Source organism: Cervus elaphus, chromosome 29, assembly GCF_910594005.1.
Source record: "Cervus elaphus chromosome 29, mCerEla1.1, whole genome shotgun sequence".
Lineage (NCBI taxonomy): Eukaryota > Metazoa > Chordata > Mammalia > Artiodactyla > Cervidae > Cervus > Cervus elaphus.
Window position 1 is genome coordinate 49,183,667 of NC_057843.1, and position 14,764 is coordinate 49,198,430.

The following is a 14,764-nucleotide window of genomic DNA, read 5'->3' on the forward strand; positions in this document are numbered from 1 at the left end:
GTTGCTGTAACAAAATACCACAGTAAGGTTCTGGGTGGTGTAAACAACAGAAATTTATTCTCTCAAAATTTTTTAGGCTGGGAAATCCAAGATCAAGGTGCTGCCAAATTTTGTTTCTGGTGAGAACACCCCTCCTGGCTTGCAGATGGCTGCCTTTTCACTGTGTGCTCATATGGAAGGGAAAGGGAGACAGAGAGAAAGGCAGAGAAAGCTCTCTCTGGTATCTCTTCTTATAAAGACATTAATCTCATATCAGATCAGGTCATCCTTATGACCCCATTTAATCTTAATTAGTTCCTTAGAAGCTCTGTCTCAAAATCTAGGCACACTGGGAATTGGGGCTTCAACATATGAATTGTGGGAAACACAAATATTTGGTCAGTAACACCATCCATCGGTCACCAAGGTTTTTCGATTCTTCCTAATAAATAGTGTTTAAAACAACTACTTCTTAATTCCTGCGGTAATTAATTTCATTCTGGACACCATTTCCTCTCACCCTCTTGACCTCCTTATTACTTGCCTCCCTGCTTCTGGTCTCTACCCATGTCCCATCCAGTGCCTAGGCTGGAGCTTGGGTGCCCTTTCTTAAATGCAAACCTGACCATGTCATTCCTCTCTTGAATCTTTTCTGTGTCCCTCCATTACTGTCATGATGAAACTCAGATCTCTTAATTGCTCGCCAGACCCTTTGTGAACTGGACTTTGCCTGCCACCCTAGTCTTACTACTTCCCACTTAGTGTTCTATATTCCAGACTTAAAAACAGTCCCAGTCCCCACTAAGGACCATGCTTCCCCACCCCGCCTTGTCTCTCTCCCCCCCAGGCCTTTGCACTGTCATTCTTTCTGCTCTCCTCCTTTCCTTCCTCCTTCCTTCTCTCTTTCCCAGCCTTTCCAGAGCCCAGTTAGTGTGTTTCATCTCAGGTTTCAGCATTGACAGCACTTTCTCTGGGAGGCTTTTCCTATCCTCTCCAGCTGGGTCGGTGTCCCTCCTCCTTAGATACTTACCTGTCACTCAGTAATATGTCCCCGGAGTCTAGCACAGTGTCTGGCCCTAGCAAACCTCCAATAATTACATGTTTGAAAATGAACAACTACATCTTACCTAACCTTTTGATAAGTTAATCAGTCAATAGAACTCTTATGTTCTGGTTACAGTCTCTTCCAGCTATGAAGGCAAATGCAAACTAGACACATGTCATATCAACACGTGACTTAGGGGGGTTGGCTGAAGGTATCATAGCATAGAGCTCAGTGGGGTAGGAGCTAAAGGTCATGGCTACACCCAGGTTGGGTCAGCCACTGTGTAGGAGGAGGTTAGTCTTTATATACCTTCATTCATTGTTCAGGCCCTCCTCGACAGCTCCCTGTCTCCATGGAAAAGAATGCCTATACGCCTGAGTGATATTTGAAACAGTCAACAACTACTATGCTTATATACATACACAAGTGAATAAGAAAATGAGAAATGTATTTCTTATTCTCTAAAAATTTTATGTCATAAAATAAGTGCTGTGAATTCTGGTGTAAATTGTTCATCTGGTTCAAATAATTTCTAAATTGTTGATTTTAGAGAAATAGTTTTGTAGCTATCACGGACTAAATCATGTTCCACTTGGAGCCATGACTCTACATGGGGAACCACGTCAAGGTCTTTCCAGGGACTTTCTCATCGGCTTTGTTGTGGCCAGAATTGCCCGTGTTGGGTGTATATCCAGATGTTAGCACCCCCCACATGGTGAGACCTGGGGACCCAAAGTCCCAGACCCCCCAGCAATGCCACCACAAGGCGACTGTCCACTGCTTGTTCTGTTTCCCGACTCAGGCCCAGGGGGAGCAGGGGATGGAAAGGGAGGCGGCTGCGGCTTCCACCACTGCCTTAGTCTGCTGAGCGGCCACCAGGGGTCGCCCTGACCTCCTAATGCTTCCAGACCTCTGCATGCGCCTTTGTGGTCCCAGCAGATAGCAACGTTTAGAAGTAGCAACGCCTGGGATGGATGAGTATCTTTGTTGGCCTAAGGAACTCCTAGCAACCTGAATCACTGGCTTTCAGTAAAGAGGAGGGTTTGAGCTTTCAGTAGAGAGGAAAGTCCTGCGCAAAAATCTTCTTTCTTTCTAGTAGGAAATACTTAAATACAGATCACTCAGCCTGGCATAAAGAGCTCGGGGTAATATGTTTCAGTCTGCCTCCCCGCCCTGTGTCCTTTTGTTTTCTACAGGTACCCTGTGTTGCAGGCAAACTGGAGCTCTCCTCTTAATACACACTACACGTGTGCGCACACACACACTCACACCCAGGCTTGTTTCTCTTGTTGCATTTGGACTCTTGCTTCTTTGTAAGTTACTCTCCCTCTCTTTCCCCCATAATTCTGCCTGTTAATATTTTATCCCTCCTTCAAGGCATATTTGACATGCTGCCACCTCCTATGAGGGGATTCTCAATCCCTCCAACCAGATTATAACCATTCTCTCGTTTGAACTTCCACTTATACCTTCTCTTATGACCTTGACCTTACTGAGCCATATATTTTAAATTATCATTTGCATCCTTGAAAAATCCTCTCCATTTTCCTAGACTGAGGATTCCAGAGAGAAATGTGTTGTACTTTTTCTTTTTATCCCTTGAAGATCCTACTGTAGTGCCTTTCAGCAGATATATAACACTTTTATTTTTGGTGGGAGTTGGAATTATTTTTATGTGATATATAAAAGTGTTATTGAGGAAAAGCTCTAGAACCAATGTGAAAGCTGCAGAAATAAATGTTTCCAGTTTCTGTCTTTCTCTAAGTCTTAGATTCTTCCTCTGCTGTAATGTGGATGATAAAGGTACAATGTGCCATAAGAGTGTTGTGTGGATTAAGTGACATCAGATATTACTTACCACAGTGTCTGCTATGTAATAAGCAATCAGTAAATGGCCGTTGTTGTTCTTATGATCATTATCTTGCTCTATGGTATGTTCTTCCAGGGATGGAAAAGTCTATTACACAGTTCTTTCTTCTTTTCCTGGTGGTATTGTTTATCCTTTCATTCAGCTTGTATTTTATGGAGTTTTATGATGTGCCAGGTCTAGGCTTATGGGCTGGAAATCCTGTGCTTAGAACAAATACCAGCTATGGTTCCAACCTTCATAGAGATCTGAGTCTGGAGTGGGAGATGGATGTTTATCCAGCAATTTTGCTAGGAGAGGCACCTGGCCCCACGGGAGCCTAGCTTAGGGAACTTTGACCTAGTGAGGTGTCTCTGAATTGTTCAGGCACCTCTGGCCAACAACCTGGAGAAGGGGTGTTTTAATCAGAGCTGGGACTGGGTTGAGGTATGTGAGGCCCTCATGTTCTGTGAAAATTTTAAGAGGATCCAAAAAGACTCAATACTCATCATAATGTTTTCATGCAATGTTTAAAAAACTGAACTTAGTGCAGAATAATCCACGGTGAGCAAAGTATCACGATTTTGAATGAAGACAGGATCAGTAACAATTCTGTGCTAAGTGAATCCTTATGCAAAAAGAAAAATCAAATACTTATCTTTAGTCTTATCTTAGCCCTGAGTTTGACTAGTAAAAATAACTTTAAATGTTCCTTCTGAGCCAGAATCTGGAAAATTATGTATATTTATGCGGGAACTTCTAATTCTGTCCAGCAGAGGGAAGCAATACCTAAGAAAAATGGAGCCTTTTTCAAAATCTCGTCATCAGAGTTGTCATCATTATAAAATTCTTGGAATTACTTTATAGGTTACAAGTTTTTGCAGTAGAAAAAGGATGTGCTATGGAAACTTTGTATGACTCTAGTGTTGGAGGACCAAGAAACTCTTATAAACTGCCTTAGTACATCATGCTTTCTTTTTTGATAGATATATTTTTGCAGGTTTGATTTGAAATAAAATCCAGGACATACAAGTCACGTGGTAAAGAGCATTCTATAATTTTGAGGGACACATTTTTGGAAGCAATGTTAATATTTGTATGGTTTTTCTTTTTATTTCTGCTTTTTCTTCTTTCAATATTAGCATTAGAGATTTGGAAGAGAAGTTTGATATTGTGCAGAAGATCATTTGCCAGATAAACTAGTGCAAGACAGGCTGGATTTATTTACTTGTCAATTAATTTGTTCTTTCATTTATTACCTCATTTATTCACAAGCATTTAGCATTTACCACGTGACAAGTACTGTGGATGCAAATACTACTATAAGTCACAGTTATTGTATTTATGAACAACCACTTAGGAGTAGCAAACACTAGCAGAAATAGACACTTAGGATACCTAGAGTGAGTGTACAAGGTGTGTGCCAAACGCTTGGGGAGCATCTAACAAGTATTCACTTGTCCAGTTTACTCTTAGGAATGCTTTTAGTGTCTAATATTTTAGACCTAAAGTACTTTGTTTTTATTTAACTATGACTTTGGCACAAGGTCTGTCTCTTATTAACCTTGATAACTCCCCCAGTTTCTAGTTCAATGGGGGCATTCATCAACTACGGTTATTGATAACAATCTGAGAGTCAAACCCTAAAGGCTGGCTCCTAGAGAAATCATCTAGGCATGCAGTTTGTGAACTGTGCCATAGGAGACTCGAGGGCAAGGTAGTCTGCATCTCCTGCATCAAGTATCCTGGAGTACTTGGTGAATGTTCTGATTTCCTTTCCTGAGACCCAGAGAATCAGATGCTGGAGGAACGGGGAGGCAGGGAAACCTATAGGCACACAAGTGCTGCAGATGATTCTCTTGTGTACTGAAGAGCCGCAGGGACTGTTCCCTTGCCTCTCCCAGCTCCTAATACACTTCAGCAAGAGTGCTGCTTTTAATTGTAAATTCTATAAGGTAGCTCTCTGTCTGTTGTGTTCACTGCTGTATCTACCATACTTTGAACAACGCCTGGTTCACAAAAGATATGTGTTGATTGAATGATGAATATATATAAATTGAGTATCTACCTAAGAGTTCAATTTGAATAAAACTTTCTACTGGTAAAACTCCCCAAATTCCCAGGCCAAGAGTATGCATTATCCTATTTCTTTCAAGAAATTAAATAGAACTGAAGGCCCTCAGGTAATTACATTGGGTGTAGAACCTAATTAACTACATTTTCAAGGCTATGTTTTCATTTGTTTCTAACAGTCATCTGTAAGGCACAAGGATCACTCCAGCATTTATCCCAGTAGAGACTGTGATTTGCAGAATCAGATCATTGGCGAGCTTGATCTCTGGTTCAGCTGTCCTGACTTGTGGGCCAGAGCTTGTAATGCTGGCTTGTCTGACACTCTTGATTTGAGGTGAAGCCATAATGATGTGATGTGTGTGATAGATTGTCAGTGATGGAGCTGGAGCCAGGCTCTTCTACTTGGGCCCTCATGTTCAATTCTATGTCTTTTCTAATTTTTATCTTGCTTTTGTGACTCATGTGCTTGGTTGAACAGCTTAAAGTAGTCATTCATTTATTCTCTTATCTGTTCCTCCATGAATAAGTATTGATTGAACAAATCTATCTAGGAATGCCTTTATTGTTTATTCAGCTTTACAGATACAATTGGGTAGTCTTCATATATTTATGTGGAGAAGGAAATGGCAACCCACTCCAGTGTTCTTGCCTGGAGAATCCCAGGGACGGCGGAGCCTGGTGGGCTGCTGTCTATGGGGTTGCACAGAGTCGGACACGACTGAAGTGACTTAGCAGCAGCAGCATATATTTATGAGAAGAATCTATTGCTATTTTATAATCTGACTTCCAGGTTTGTCTGTGTTTGTGTGGGCCCATTGCTAGAAGTGAAGTTCTTCAGTAGCAATGGGGAAGGTCCATGATTCCTGGGTCTCTCTTCTCAATGTAATGGAGATCAGCTATTTTTTAAATGAATTATACGGATAAGCTTTCTTTATACAAATCAGGGGTTTAAAGCAGGGAGGTGGTAGTAAGAAGGGAAGGGAGCAATGCAGAGTGAAAATAGCTGTTTGGAGATGGTCTTTGTGTAGGTTTTCCTCAAAGCATATGCTGAGACCAGGATTTGGGGGCAAGTAGCTTCTGTGGGAGGTACTATGAGGGACTGGGGAAATGAGACAGGAAATGGAGGAAGGATAAGTCCTACCCTTCACAGTAGGATGGACTGAGATTCCGAGTGTCACCCTGAGTGATGAGGAACTTTCTGGTACTTCCAGTCTGAGCCTTACCTCCACTGTGGGGTTGGAGGATGCCCTCAAGTAAGGAGATGCTGCAGGAAGCCATAGCAGTAACCGGGAACTGTCTGCAGTGACCTCGTGGTCGGTGAAGAGGATATGGGCAGGACTTGGTGTGTATGTATGCTTGATGTCTTCTGGCTAGGAATTAAAGTGGTAACTACTTATTGACAAAGAAGGCAAAGTTCTGTTGATTTTACATATTTTATTTTAATTGTGAAATATGTTGACATTCTAAGTTTTTTGAAAGTTGTAAAACATTTTACTTAAACATTTTCTAAAGGTGACTAAATGTATAAACCCAGACAGCTTTGAACTCTCAAACCAAGTACCACTGTTGATAGCAGGGCTATCATTTCAGAAGTGAACATCTTATGTATGACAGGGGTATACAATAGTATAAATCTGTGTTTTTGTTGTCATTCTTTCTGGGATCCTGTATGTAGGCTACATTTTTTTTTTTTTTTTTTTGCAGTGATTTAGCTCACAAATACCTTCTATCCTGAGACACTGTTCAAATTACTATTGAAGATATAACTGGCCTTAGATGTTTAGTGCTACCCAATGTATATAAAATCAGAATGAATTTAGTATTTCTTAGTACTAAGGTACTTATACTTATCTCCAGTTATTTTGGTTCTTAAATCCCTGAAGGCAACTCTTAAGAATAACTCTAGGTACAGGATAACAACATAAATGTATTCTTATTTGCATAGTCTGAAATTTCTCTATTGCATATACTGCATTGTTTTACTACAAGTCAATATTCAGTTGGAGTCCTTTGAATATCTAAAGAAGCCTAAGCAAGATAAGAAGCATTAAATATGGTCTTATTTTCTACTTTAAAAAACTAATTTTCAGAGCAGCAACTCGTATAAGCAAATAATCAGATTATTTCCTTTATCTCTAAGTGTTTCCCAGATGGAACAGGCAGTATAACAATATACTGTGCAGTTTGAGTTGGATGTACATCAAGACCATTAGCTTATTTTAAAAGCTCCACTGGGAAGATGAGAACCAGAGTCAAGAAGAAATTTACTCTTCGAAGAATACCAAGAAGGTAAAGCTAACTATGTGAGAAAAACATCTTTTGACAAAATATCAACTACATTTAATATTAGATTTCTGTTAGGCCATCTAAAGCTGAGAATTAGTGATGGAATTACTAAGTAGGAGACAAAGTTCAGAAGACACTATTTATTCTCAGCTGTCCCTCTTTTACTCATGATATCTTGCTTATTGTTAGAAGAATAATAATTGCTGCCTTTATTAATTAGAACTCTGTGAGAGATAAGTTACAGAAGCCCAGCCTTCAGCATAGCCAAGGATGGGAAGGGTGAAGCTGGACAATTGGATAATTAGAACCAAGGACTTGAATAATGTCAAGATGCTTAGTCCCTCCCTTGGACTTTCTTTGGGTTCAACTTCATTCATCTTTCTTAGCACAGGCTTTGCCCTCATGTTATGAGATATGACCATTGCTACTTCCCAAGGTTTACATCTTTAATTTCATTCACTGGAAAGAGTCTGATTTGCTCAAGTACTTAGGAAATACTTGCACGCACACAACCCTCCCCAAATTGGGCAAGGGCATTCCCTAATTGAGAGTGGGACCCCTCAGCCTTGGCCAGAGTGAGCTTCAATCATGGAGTACCTACAGCATTTCAGGCAGGCTTTTCCTGAGGCTCCATACATATGATCTCTAATGAAGGGACTCTTGCACGGTAAGTCATCTTCTTTTCCGTAACAGACTTAGGTTAAATCATCCAGAGTTACAGTGATAATAAATGATTGATTTGAACCCCAAGTCCATCCATATTCTTTCTTCTGTACCATGCTATGTTACTAAAGAACCTTTTTTGTTTGTTTGTTGTTGAACTGCATGACATATGTAATACAGTTTGGTCACCAACATGCCTTTTTGCCTGTTAGATACCCTCGGATTTTATCACATTCATTTTATAGCTGAGCACTGGAAAGGAATTAAGCTAACTTTCTTCAACTTCTGCAAGTGGTAAAATTCTCAAGTGTTACTCAGATGAGTTTTGCTTATAGAGATTAGCTAGTCACAGCAGCCTCTGTTACAGTGATACAACAAAGTTGTGTTATTTATGTTAGTCTCAGGTACTCAGGTTTTTTTCCCCTTCAAAAGTTCACTGAACCTGACAGTGTTGAACTTTGCCTGGGTCCTGAAAACATCACAGTTAAGAAAACCACTCTTTCATCTTCTGGGAACAGCTTGCCGCAAAGAACCACACTTCTCCATATGACTGAGACACGACTTGCTATCTATCTTCACTGTTTCTCCTGAATCTTAGAAGACTCTCGGATGACTCCTTTGTTCAGCTGTGATAAGGTGGAACTCTGACCTGTCCCCTTTGGCCTGAATCTGCTGATAATGCCAGACACACTGTCCAACTTCCCATGCTTTGTCTCATGAATGATTAGCTCAGTTCTTTGACCCCTAAAAACTAGTCAGACACAGAGGTAAGCATTTCCTGGTTCACAATAGAACAAAGAGGTGTGTGTGTGTGTGTGTGTGTGTGTGTGTTTCTGTGTCTGTATGAGTCATTGTCCTAAAAGGAACATTGGAAGTTTATCCAAACATAAGTAGCATACCTCAACTTTTACAATAGAAAAGCCCAGTACTGAAGATATACTGGTGCTCCTACCATCCTAGGTTCAGAGTCACACTGAGTCTCACTAGAAACTTGCATCCTGAGGACAAAGAAAGTTTTATGACTAGATCCATCTAGATTTTCTTTCATTCTTTCTCCTACCATTTGTGTGTTTGGACCTGTCTATAATAGGAACACCATGTCTTTATTAAGTACCAGTCTTTATTAAGTATAAATTCAAAGAAATAGCAGTCTGACAAAAAATTGTGATTGATTACCATCAAATCAATTTCTCAAGAACTTCCAAAAGAATCCTTTTTTATTTAATAACCCATAGTTATGCTTCTTAAAAACCCCTTTCCCCCATCTATCATTTTGTCACCGAAAGTCTTTCAGTTGACTTCAGCTATTCTCTCCTGCACCCCATATACCCAAGGACACTGTGGAGACAAGTAGTTAATTAATGTGTCAGCTTGTATAGTGTTCCCTCCTCTCTCATCCTCTAGGTAAACTTCTGTCTTTGCGAGCTTAGTTTCTTGGCTTTGTGATGCTGAATCAAGATAATTTTCCAAGAATGCGGAAAACCTGGATAGTGCTGAGGTTTACTCATGGGAGAAAAAAGAATAACACTTAAAGGAAAGAGGATGCATGGAGATACACGTGGGGAGGAGCAGAGGAACATAAAAAAATTACAACCTTTGTGACTCAGTTTTCTTGACACAGAACTTTGTCTATAGTAAATTCCAAGAAACTATCTGAAACAGATAAATAACTTCCAATCATTTCTTTTTAAATCAATGGAATCATTAAAAAAAAATCTGAAGTGAAGTTTTATTAAACAAACCATAACCAAAGTTTGGACAAGGAGGATGGATACCATCTGTGTACTATGCTTCTTTCCTGGCAAAACAGTTTTGAGAACCGGTTAGAAATTCTAGCTCATTGGGGGTATATGCTAGTGATTTTTAAAATCAAGGAACAAAATATTATTGACTGTTAAAAATTATGAGGACAAATATTTTATTAAATATGTATTAATATATATTTTATGTATTTGTATCGACTCAATGGACATGAGTTTGAGCAAGCTCTGGGAGAGGGTGAAGAACAGGGAAGCCTGGCGTGCTGCAGTTCATGGGGTCACAAAGAGTTGGACATGACTGAGCGACTGAACAAAAACATATTTTTATATATTTTAGCATCTCCCTATTTACTCACTGAGTTTTAAATATGCCAGTGTTTTAATATGGTCATGCCATCGTTTTTTCTGGTTCATAGAAAGAATCACATCGTGTCATTAAAGGCTCAAAATCAATCTGAGATACTTTCATAAGCACAGTAAACTGTGATCTCCAGGTTATCAAAAAATTGACTTCCCTTTGAGCTTTTTTTCCCATTGAGTTTCCTGTTATCTGTCACGTTAAAGGTAATAATCTTTCTCCTTATTTCTTACACATGGGTAAATTTTCCAGCTCCCCTGAATTTGTTTCATAAATAACCAAACAAATGAAAACCCAAATGGTCTAATTAAATTGTGCTGCATTTAGCTTCCGGGGTTAGAACCCATAGCACAGGGCTCCAGGTCAGGGGGTCTGTTAGCAGCAGGGACTAAATGGCAGGCTCAGAAGTGCCCCATGGGACCTTGAGAGGGCTCCACAATTTTGTAAGGTGCCATCACTTTGAATGAATTAAGAGATTATTTATTTAATTGAACAATTCTGTTTAGTCAGTCTATTATACTAATAAAATGGGACTGAACCTGGAGTTTAAGATTAACTGTGAAATTAATTCATCCTTGTTATGCATGACTCTCATTGGCCTAGATAACTAAGAATTACACTCTTTTCCTAAGGAAATTACATTTCTATTTTGGGGGAGATAAGAGCATTTGATGAGAGAAGAAGGGACATGGAATTTCTGAGCAGTCCTCCCCCATTCCTACCTCAGTTAGGGAAGAGAGTCCAGGGTCTGCAGTCGCAGAGCCAACCTTCAGATCACCTACTTGACTTTAAAAAGTGAGAAGCGTATTTTGCTTTATGTTTTAAACTCTTGACCCCTGATCATTATCAGGTAAGAACCATATCAATTACCATAACTGTAATTGCATTGCTTTTAATATTATCTGGAAAATCATGTGCATTAATAGTGGAGCTTTTTATCTCTGCTGAAGAACAATTACTCCTAAAAATTAATTATTCTCTGAAAGTAGATGATTTTCGTTTCATTTTTGTGTGAAAGAATCCAAGGATTGAAGTACTTTAAAAAATTGTTTTGGGGAGAAATACATTGTTTCTTCAACAACATGATCTTTTAGTGCAGGAGCAATTTTGCATTATAGAAATGCAAATGTTCCTTCCTTCAGGATGAATGTGTTTATTTCTTCACTGATGATCAGCCCCTTTATCTGGCAGGGATGTGATAAGCCCAGGTTGACTACTTATGTGTTTTGTTTTACAAAGCTTTATAGTTCCAATGTTATTTCATTTAGCCTGTGGGCTGTAACAGCTTAAAATAATTATTTTAATATCTAGAATTGATAAGAACAGTCTAAAAAGAAATACAGCATTGTTTGAATTATATCTCCACTTAGAAGGTAATGGCTGTAATAAGATTAAACTCGTATATGAATTAATCATATCACTGCTTCATCTTTCCAGTGAATATCTCTTGAAAAACGTAGAAAAGAACACAGCACATTTGTAGGTCATGCTTGCCTTAAATCTTTGGTTGTAATATATTTGTTGTTGAACGGATAGCAATTATCTTTACTGAGGACCACCATGGTAAGCTAATATTTATAAAGTTTTGGTTATAAAATGGATTTCTGTTTATTCTATGGTTCCCAAGGCCAACTGCTGGAGTGTTTCTTTTGCTTAATATAGTTAAATTCTTGGTAAAAAGATCACTGTCTTCAATAAAGAAACAAATGTAATTGCTTTTTCTTTTATATTTCCTTTTTTCTCTAGATTTTTTTTTCCCAGCAGTACTTCCCCTCAACGTTATTTCCTTTCTCTGAAAACTAGGCCAACTGGATGTATTTTAGCGTACATTCTCAGTGATACTTTGTTCTATGAGAAATAATAATCATAAATATGACCACAAATTATCCTGGTTGACTTGACTCTGTGTTTGAGTATAGCATCTTAATATCAACTATGTCATGAATAAATCTTTTAAATTTGAGATTTTAAAGAAAACTGAGGTAAAATTGACAAAATATAAAATTAGTCATTTTAAAACAAGAAATTCAGGGGCATTTATTACATTTACAATCTTATGCAACAAGTTCCACTTCTATCAAGGTCCAAGATATTGTCATCACCCAAAAGGAAACCACTGCCTGTTAAGCAGATATAAATATATATATACACATATGTATATATATGATTTCCTTCCCCTTGTCCCTGGAAACCACCAGTCTGTGTTCTCTGTCTATGGATTTACCTATTCTGGGTATTTCATATAAATGGAGTCAAGATGATCTGTCCTTTTGTGTTTTACATCATTCACTGAGCATGATATTTTTGAGAGTCATTCACATTGTAGCATGAATCAGGACCTCATTGCTTTCTATGACTGAATAATATTCTACTGTTTGCATATATCACAGTTTATCTATTCATCCACTGATGTGCATTTGGATTGCTTCCTTTCCATGTTTTGACTATTGTGAGTATGAGTATCGCTGTTATGAGCAGGATGTATAGGCACTTGTTTGAGTCGCTCTCTTCAGTTCTTTTAGGTATGTAACTTAGAATGGAATTGCTGGGTAATACAGTAATTCTTTGTTTAATTTTTGAGGATTAGAATTTTTATTTCAAATTTTTGGCAGATATTTATATCAGTAATGCTTCTGTGTTTGATTCATCTGTTGACTCACTAGGCAAACTTAAATACGGTGCTCAACTGAAGACTGTGGAATGAATGAGATGTGTAATAGAATGTGAACAACAGTACCCACCTCAAACCAGGGCAAGTAGGATGCTTGCTTGGGTCCCTGACCTCAGAGGGGCCCATGCTTTAAAATGCCTTCCTTACTAATTTGTAAGACCCTTTTGGTCCTGGGGTTGGCCAGAATTGCAGTACAGATGGGATTGACCAGATGCCCCAGTAAACTCATGTCTGTCCTGGGGCTGATTCCAGGAGGGCAGCAGATTGCCCCCACTGTGTGTGTGTGTGTGTGTGTGTGTGTGTGTGTGTGTGTGTGTGTGTGTGTGTGTGTGATCATAGAGATCATGCCACCAGAATGATGCTGACATGTTAGCATCTGTGAGAGTCTGTGTGACTCTCATCACACCACACTCAAGATGAGCTCTGGTCTTGATTTCCGATGATCCGCCTTGAACTTGAACCATGTGTGTGGGCTTGTGTGTCTTCTCTTGCTCACCCATGTGTCTTGACCATAAAGTCACCTCAGGTTCCTATAGTGCATAGTCATGACTAGGTGTCCTTTGCCCTGGATGCCCCCTCCAGGAGCACCCAAAGTGGTCACTCCACCTTTCTGGTGCCCCCCGCCACTTGTCAGACAGCTCCAGGCATAACTGCCTATGTTCTCTATGAGCTGTCAAGACCTTTCATCTGAACACTGGTGGACCCTTCCAATCCGTGTTCTTTCCCGCCTCCAATTGATGTGGTGGCACTGTGCTCCCTCAGGTTAGTCATAAGGGATGAATCTTCCTTGTGTATATGGATCGGCTCCTCTTACAGTCCCCATGGACACCCACCTGTCCTCCTTATAGGCAATAGTGTGTGGAATGCAGGTGTGTGGTTAATACTGAGAGAGCTCACAGTCTAAGAATGCAGTAATAGCAAGGAAGACGTGGTTGGAATATGTTTATGGTTAGTGTTAACAGATTTTGAGTGATAAATTTAATGTGACTAGAAAATAAACTTTTGTTCACATTTTCCCTTTTTGTTCTGGGTAAATCTTGTGTTTGTGATTGTCCTCAGTGAATCACAGGAATAACTACCTTTGAGAGAATTGTTAGAAGCCAACTTCATGGGCAGAGCAATGGATGATTCAGCATTGAGTAATGAAGTGATCAGCACTAAATTAATGGTATTAGGGAACTGCAAGGGCAAGACAATTTATATTGTTTCAATACAAAGAGTTTCTGGAGTGTTAGGGCATTGTGAATAAGTTGTGTGGCTACTTTCTCTCATGGTGAGGGATAGGACATTTTCTAGTCATGAAGCGTTTGACAGTTAAAAAAGGAAGAAAGAAGACATGATGTACTTGAATAGAAAGATATGGTGCCTGGATACTCTGAAGAATCTTCACATACACCGATTGGACAATAAGTTAATTCGAAGTATGTTTCTCTACCCATTATCCACTATACTTTGTGGATCCATAATTTTACAGTACATTTAAAAATCAAGTATTGCCCAAGGCCCTGCCAGCCCTAGAGTGTGGTCCTAGTGAACAATGCTGTGGGCTGTGTAAACTAATGGATACTTTCTATAATTAAGCCTATAGTTTCTCAAATGACAGAGAAAGTAGTCCTCTCCAAACTGAGATTGGTCTTCATTTCAGGTTATAAGAAGAATATAGCACTCAAAATCAAATTATAAGTAATGTCAACAGAGTCTGTATCATGAGGAATTCTAGGTCTTGTTTATAACTTGGATACTGTTTCATACTGAGACTTGTTTAGAGAGGTTACTATTTAGTAGAGAATCATTTTGAAAGAGCCAAGACCAGACAAAATAATACTATTTATGAAGCCATTGCAACAGTTCTGGAGGAGATAATGAGAGGAGTGGTACAGAGAATGAACACGAATGATGTTTTCTATAATGCAATTTATTATATTTTAGAATTGAAGGTATTCAGTTGTTCATTAACATGGAACTGATTTAAAATGTAGGATACATTCATTCAATGGAAAATAATCCAATTATTATAAGTGATGTAAATCTGTATTTGATATGGAAAGTTATCACATTGTTTTTTTTTTTCACATTTTGGTCA